Source organism: Amaranthus tricolor, chromosome 2, assembly GCF_026212465.1.
Source record: "Amaranthus tricolor cultivar Red isolate AtriRed21 chromosome 2, ASM2621246v1, whole genome shotgun sequence".
Taxonomy (NCBI): Eukaryota; Viridiplantae; Streptophyta; class Magnoliopsida; order Caryophyllales; family Amaranthaceae; genus Amaranthus; species Amaranthus tricolor.
This window is the reverse complement of record NC_080048.1, coordinates 10516878-10525336: the sequence shown is the minus strand read 5'-3', so window position 1 is coordinate 10525336 and position 8459 is coordinate 10516878.

Genomic DNA, 8459 nt, shown 5'->3' with positions numbered 1-8459 from the left:
TAATGCAATAACAGATAGCCCTAAGAAATAGGACATTGTGGAGGTGCAATACATGTGAAAACATGTGATTTCCTTTGTCCAAACATCAAGCATCAAATTGATAAAACTCCAAAGATTTTAGAAATGAACCAACGAGAAGCTTTAAACTTCATAATCATATTAGAGTTGTTTATGATTCATCTGCTAAGTAAAGGGGAAGTTCATATATCACTATGAAGAATATCAAAGGAGAATAATCTAAAATTTATTGAATAATTAAAAGGTAATTTGACATGCTTGTTTAAAGAACAAGGACATAACAAATTGTCCTTAATTTTATTATAAGAAATAAAATAACTTTTTCTAAGTGAATCTAATTTAGTCGTGCTGGTATTTTCTAATTGGTCATACCATAAAGAAGAAAATATTGCAACAAGAGATGTTGGTTGAGTTGTTGAAGTGTTGATGTTAGAGATATGATATAATTCCTCTTGGCTATTACATCTTATGAGGTACCCCCGTCTGTAAATAATTTTTAAAAAAATACCAAAAGGATAAAAAAATATAAAGACTTGGTTGTTGGTGGTAAATTTTCTAACTGAGATTAAATTTTTAATAAGTTGTGGAGCATGAAAAAAATTTTTTAGGATTTAAAACAAGACCATAAATAGGAATAGAATGACCATTAACAACAACTATGCCATTTGGCTTTCTCAAATTAAAATAGGGTGGGAGATTTGCTTGAGAGGAAGTCATATGAAAAGTGGCACCCGTGTCCATGTACCAAGAAGAATCCAGTTGATTTAGGGTTATAGTGTGAAGATGCGTATTGATGTCGGTTGGGTTTGATCCATGAACATATACTTCTGGTGGATGGAAATTTTGAAATAGATAAGTAAAATTATCAAAAAAAAAAAAGCAAACATTAAGCTATATTTCAACTTATTTCCAAATGTAAGCGCCTCTAGCCCAGAGCTCAGGTTCGGTTCTGTTCGCAGTTAGTAACTGCAAACAGAGGCAAACTGGTCAAAAAAAGTCAACTAAGCTGTTCGCAGTTAGTAACTGCGAACAGAATATTTGGTCAAAAAAAGCCAACAACTCTGTTTACAGTTAGTAAGTGCAAACAGCTCCTCTGGCTTTTTTTTTGAATCAAACCCTTTGTTCGCAGTTAGTAAGTGTGAATAGAACCCATACCTCAGGTTTGAGAATTAGGCGCTTATATTTGGAAATAAGTTGAAACATAGCTTAATGTATGGTTTTTTTTGATAATTTTACTTATCTATTTTAAATTTTCTGGTGTATGAGATCCCAATATTTCATGTCCATCATTGTGATTTGTACCAGAATTCTGAGGCCCATTATGAGGTTTGGCCCAATTATTGTTGTGTTGGGTTGGACAGGGGCTCGGAGGAGATACCCAAGGTAATAAGTTACCCCAATTCATATGCCTTGAGGACTTGCCCGTCAGATTTCTTTGGGGATGCACATGTTCAGTTTGATCTTGCTTTGCATGCTTCCCTAGAGAAGATAGTTACGGCTTTTGATTGGCAATTGTCAAAGAGAGATTAGCCATTCTCCCCATCAAGATTGGTGGCCTTGGTATCTACTCGGCTGGTGATGTTGTTAACTATGCTTTTCTTGCTTCTCGTCTTCAAACCAACTCACTCCAAGCTAAAATCTTGGCTAACAATGATCTTCCTTCTTTGGGTTCGGCTTTTGAACGAGCACTGAGTGTTTTCCGTGTTCTTTGTGGCTCCAATGCTTTTTCTTTCAATAATGAATCTGCTGCCCCCCACATGATGAAAAAGCTGGCAGGGGCCTATTTTAAAGTTTTTGAGAACAACCTTGTGTCTAACTACATGCTCACCTCGAGACAAGTTGCCATTCTTAATTAGTTCCATCCGAGAACCACACGCACAAGATTTTCTACTAACAATCCCTATCAATGGCCTGGGACAGAAAATCAATCCTCGTGAATATCGGTCTGTGTTATGCTATCGGATCACCATTCCTTTATTCATCGAAGGTAGTTTATGTCCAAGCTGCAACATTGCCAAGATGGACATGTGGGGGGAAGACGTATTTCATTACTCTAGTGAGTTTGGCGTGAAGTTTCAACACAATTTGGTTCGAAAAATGCTCGTGGATATCTGCTGTAAAGCGAGGATCTCAGTCCGTAAGGAGGCACCATTTGCCCTTTGCTGGCACGGAAGTCTTCTTATGGGCCCTTGGGACCTCTTAAGCAAATGCTGCAGAAGGAAAGAGGAAAAAATACACTACTAAATTTGAAGAGAACGGTTACAAATTCATTCCATTTTTTTCTCCACTTTTGGAGAGCTAGGTGAAGACGCTCTCGACCTGGTATCAAGGATTACATCGATTGCTTTAAGCAACTCTAGTAGCACCAAGTCTAGGGCATATATTTTTCACATGCTAGCTGTAACACCCCGACCCCTCTGACTGGTGGTGTCTACCCATGGAAACTATAGACTGGCCCTATAGACCAGCACAAGTCTTTCCAACGCACTTTGGCCTCACTCGTGCGCGCCGGGAAAAACTTCCCAGGAGGTGTGTGATACCCCAGATTTAGCTTCAAAAAGGATTGATAAACTATTCATATCAACAAGGTGCATCTTCTTTTCATGGGAGCCCATTTGCTAAGAACCTCACAGTTGAGCGTGCTTGGTGGGGAGCAATCTTAGGATGGGTAATCTCCTAGGAAGTTTTCCTGGGCGCGCACGAGTGAGGCCAAAGTGCGCTGGAAATACTTTTGTTGGTCTATGGTGCCAGTTTACAGTCTCAATGGGTAGACACCGCCAGTCCACGGGTCGGGGTATTACATTAGCCTTTTGTATTCAAAAAGGTCTGGGTGCTCAGCTTGTGGCTCGCCTCCCCACCAACTTCTTGTAAAGTTTCCTTTTATGATATGGAATACGAGGTTTATAATAATAATAATAATAATAATAATAATAATAATTCATATAAATAGATGTTTTTTTAAAACAAGCCATACTTATTAAACAAATTACTCTTATATGGAATTTTTAAAATAAGAAAGGAAAAAAATCTACACTATTTGTAATTCTTTTGTTGATGGCCTTAAACTCTTCTAATCACTAAAGAAACAATGAAGAAATGGTTGTGAAAATGAATTCTAGTCACTCAGAAACTTGATATCTATAGAAATCGTTAATGCAATCTTCCAATCTTGCCACTACACTTGTGTAGTTATAGTTAAGGGTGTTTATAAATTTTATTTCATTAGAGGCTTTAGCGACAACACTAAAAAGTCCTCTGTCATCACTTATGGGAGCGACGAGTCAGCGTTTCTTGCTGTCTCATTTTTGCGATTTCCTTTTTAAGGCAATTATTTGGACTTGCTATTTATAGCATATTTGTTCCAGTACTATTTTAAGTAAGTAGTATATATAATCTAGGTCTATATACTCTAAATGTTCAACATATTTAAACGTTTTAAGTCCAATAGAAACCAAATTTGTTTCTTAAAGACAAATTTAAACTATACATCGAATTTGAGAAGAAAAATAATAAATTAAAAAATGAAATTCATATTAGCAAAAGTAGGGATGAAAAAAATAAAACTTAAATTGCTGATCAAAGGCTTAGCTTTGTGTGCAAAAGCGCTTAAGTTTTTGGAAAAATTGTGCTGAATAATTCCACCTATTATCCATCTTCTGTGAATAATCTCTACTAATGATTATTTCAAAATAATTCAAACTTTGTATATTTTTTGCTGACAGTACACTTTTCCACATTTTAACCGGCTACTGTACTAGCTGTTACACTCACTTCTTTTTCCTCTTTATGCTTCTTTGTTGATCTAACCTTACTCCTCTTTGGTTGTAGGTGCCTAAAATAGCCGATTATAAAGGTTGAATTATTTAGAAATAATCAATAATTAAGATTATTCACAACTAGACCTGGGAAAATTTGATCCGACCCGAAAATGAACCCGGGACCCGACCCGACAAAACCCGAACCCGACCGACCCGAAAGCGACTTAATCCGAAACATGACCGACCCGATAATTACCCGACCGAAAATGACCCGACCGGAAACCGACCGAAAACCGACCCGTTTTGACAGATTTAATATCAATTTTTAGAGTAATTTCAATGTTAGAATTCATTTCAAATAAAATTTTAGTTTTCAAAGTATCTCAACATATTGAGTATATCACTTGAACCCTAAAACTAAAACTCATCAATAGATCTCAAAAAACACGTATTTAACGTCTTTTTAGCCATCGTAATTATTTTTCTTTAAAAACAGGACGTTATAATCATCTTAATTGAATACATGTATCTTGTTAAATCAGTCAAATGAGTTTTTAATTCTTCTACATTTCAGTAAGCAAATCAATATAATTTATACGAACGTTTCGCACGTTTGAATGAGCTTTTCAAAAAACGAATGTCGCTACCCTAAATTATAAAACAAGACCAAACAAGAGGTAATTTATGCTTGTCCCACATCGACTTAGAAGAAGAGGTAATTAGTAATCACTAGCTATAAACAAGACCAAACAAGTGGTAATTTATGCTTGTCCCACATCGACTTAGAAGAAGAGGTAATTAGTAATGACTAGCTATAAACAAGACCAAACAGCCTTGGGGCATATTTAAAAGGGTCGATTGGCTAATTATGCCATGCTTACCCTTTGATTATTTAATATCCTAATTTAGACTAAATATTTCCAATATTTTAAAACATTTATTTTTTTACTTATAATATCCACTTTTGTTATTTAATATCTTATTTACATCATTTAAAGATGTTTAAATTAAAATATTCAAATTTTGTATTTGGACTTTTTATATCGTCTATCTCATATTTCATACAAAAATTACTAAATTATCTATCAGCACTTTCTAGTTCCTATTATAATGGGCATGTATAATATAAGTCCATTATCCTACAGATTATTGTGGAATGCTTTTATAATTTCAAATACTTATACATTTAATTAAATAACTAAAAGAAGTTTTTTTTTTAAACCTTTTCCAAATATAGAAGGATACTAGATAATAAGATTTTACTCACTATACCTTCAAATCAATCTATACAACACTTCTAATTGGCCCATATAAATAACACACTAGTGGGATTGCGTTTTTTCACCTAGGCGATGTGGGACAATGAGAAAAACAGAATTCATCTTGACTCTTGAATTAGTTGGCCATACATAAAAGGAACGAGCATGCATCAGAACTCAATGACCCAATAAAGCTACATAGATGTATAAGTGATGTAAATTTTTGGGATTAAAAACTTAATATTTATATATTTAAATTTGGTGGATGTATAAGTGATGAATGTAAATTTTTGGGGCTTAAAGCTTGAAGAATTGGTGGAATCTTATTGGTTTATAGTTGATTTGCTAAAATATTTATATATAAACTTGTTTACAATCTTTCAATATTAGAAATTAGTTTTCAAATATTCAAAAAATCATAATTAGAAAACTGAAATTGGATTCGGATGTATAACAGTTCGATTAAGAATCGGTTCGGGTTAGTATCAGTTCGGGTTAAAAACAGTTCGATTAATAATCGATTCGGATTTGTATCAATTCGGGTTAAAAACAGTTCGATCTTAATCAGTTTTAGTCAGGTTGCATTCGGTTACGTGAATAATTCAGGTCGGATTTGAATCGGGTCGATCATTGTTCAGTTCGGGTAACATCGGTTAAGGTTTATATGTCGGTTATAAAATTCGGTTGCAGTTCGAGTTCGATTTTGGCCTTTTCGGTTATTAAACGGTTCGAGTGAAGTATCGGTTCGGGTAATTGCGGTTCGGTAAACCTAAAAAACTTACATTTTTTCGGGTCGAATAATTTTCGGTTCCGAGTCGGATTTTCGGGTCGGGTTTGTTTTGAACAGCTCTACGCGTATCTTACAAGTCTTTCAAAATAAGTATTAATTCCCTTATTTTTCTTGCACTTAAATGAACCTGACATACCAACTATTTTTTGAAAATCGTACATGTAATTTCTCTAATGATTTTTTTTAGATATTTTAATGATTTTTTTTATGTTGAATTAGTCGATTGGATATTCTGATGTTTTATGGTAACCCGTTGGGTCAATCCGAACCGACCCGAAACCCGGAGTGATCCGACCTGAAACTGACCCGATCCGAAACTGACCCGACCCGAAAATGACCCGACCGAAATTGATCCGACCCAAAACCCGACCGACCGACCGTTTTCCCAGGTCTATTCACAACATATGGCAATATGTGGGATTATTTAGAATAACTTTTTGTAAGTATTTTTAGTATTGCCTACAAAAGTGAAAGTGAGCATTTACTTTAATTCGGTTTGGAATTTCAATTTTTGATCTTTAGTGTTCTGAAATTAAATCAAAAATAAAATATGTCGATTTAGATATTCCTAATACAAATCCAAACCAATTTATAATGAAAAGTCAAAATCATAATTCTTGTACAATTTGAATATATTTGATTTGCGATATTTATTCAAATAACTTTCATCCTTACAAATAAATATGATGTTAACATAATTAAAACTTATTGATGATTAGTACTATCTATTCATTGATGGATGCTTAATATTAAGTAAGGTTATATAACTAAATTGATATCAACCTTTTATATGATTTTAAAATAAAATTCTATCAAAATAAATGATAGCTTCAATTTGGTGTATTTACCCAATTAAATTATGACATATTTGGTAGAATATTGTGATAGGTTGTCTTAGGTAATTTCCTTATGCAATTATTTCATAGAATATGTGTAGAATCATCTTAGGTAATTTCCTAAAATTGTTAAATTGTTTCTCTATACAATGTTTGGTCATTGACCTAATAAAGCTAAGCCAATTTTGTGCATTTCATCAATTTACTCATAAACTCGTCCTGTGACTCAATTTTCAAGGATTCCAGAGTGCATTTATGCAATTAAGAGTTGTATGAGTGTCTTAAAAGTGTTAAATTAAGACCCAAAAAATATTATTAACAAAAAATAAAATTTCTTCGGCATAAACAATCGTATCACATACATAAAAGCGTTATTTCTACTACTTTTAAAACTAACTACATACATAAATCATATCGTTCCTATTTGATGTTATCATGTTTACGAAAATTAAGAGAAATTGAATATTTTATATTATAGAGATTTTATTTTATTGAATTATAAAATGCGTAAAAAAAATAAAGATTATAAACAAAAAAAATATAGAAAATTGAATTAATTGAAAAATATATGAAGACCAGTACACAAAAATATTAAAATTGAAATGACCAAGACTAATTATATCCAAAAATGTAATATAATAAATTATTTTTTGGAGGATCAACAAATAAAACTGTAAAGTAAAAAATAAAAACATCAAATATAAACAGAGATTGCAAATTATAAATTAATAAAGCAGATTGGTTTTAAATTACATTGGGCGCCCCAACTTATATATAAATTATAAAGTATACGTGTAAGTAGGGTGCCTCAACTTACCACAACGTGGACTTATAAGAGTGTATTTGGATGGAAAAAAATAAAAGATAAAAAAGGTGAGAAATTTAGAGGGATGAAAATTTTTTTGTTTGGATAATAAAATGAAATAGAAGGAATTTGGGGGAAAACAATTTGAAGAAATTAGATGAATGATTTTTTTAAGGTATTAATCTTTCTAAAGTTGAATAGATTTGAAAAGAAAACTCTTATCTCTCTTTCTTTTTCTTCCCTCCTCTTCTAAAATAACTAGAGCTCTTTCCTTTCATTTCTCTTTCTTTCTTTTCCTTTCCTTTTCTTTCCCTCGCTTTCTCTTCCTTTTCTTTTTCTTTTTTTTTCTGTAAAATTACTATCTAAACATAAGGTAAAGATAACTTATTAAAAATATAATGGGTCAAGGGCTCAATGTAAACAACCTTGATACTCGCCTCGATTTGATTGATTGAGCGCCTCCAGTTAGTTTGATCAATTATTAATTTGTAATTAATATAATGTGCTTTTAGCGTTAATACGTGTTCCTGCTAGAGAAAGAACATTCAACACTCTCAACAAGGATCAAGAGACTGTCTTTTAAAGTTCACAGTGGATATGAACTACTGGGGAGGCTCGAGTAGCATCCTAGCTGTTTTGCCGTATCTTCCTGCACAAGGTAGCGAACGAGCGTCGGAGAGGGATCCTCCGACGATGATTAAGTCAGTAAAGGTACTAAGAAGATTGCTGTTAAAGCTCAAGAGAATATTTTATACGAGTTTCAGTGTAAAAAGATATGTTACCCTTGGCGATGCATGGCATCATGTATTTATAGTATGTATTTGTAGTAGTGGGCCTTAGGAGAGGATCTCAAAACCCTAATAACAGTTTTGGCTTTTATCTTGAATGGAATCTTTTTAGGAATCAGTAGAATGAGAGATAGAATATCTCGTTCGCTCATGTGGCATCTGGTAGTTTACTGGCCCTTGCACCGTGGTCCCCACTTTCTATCTT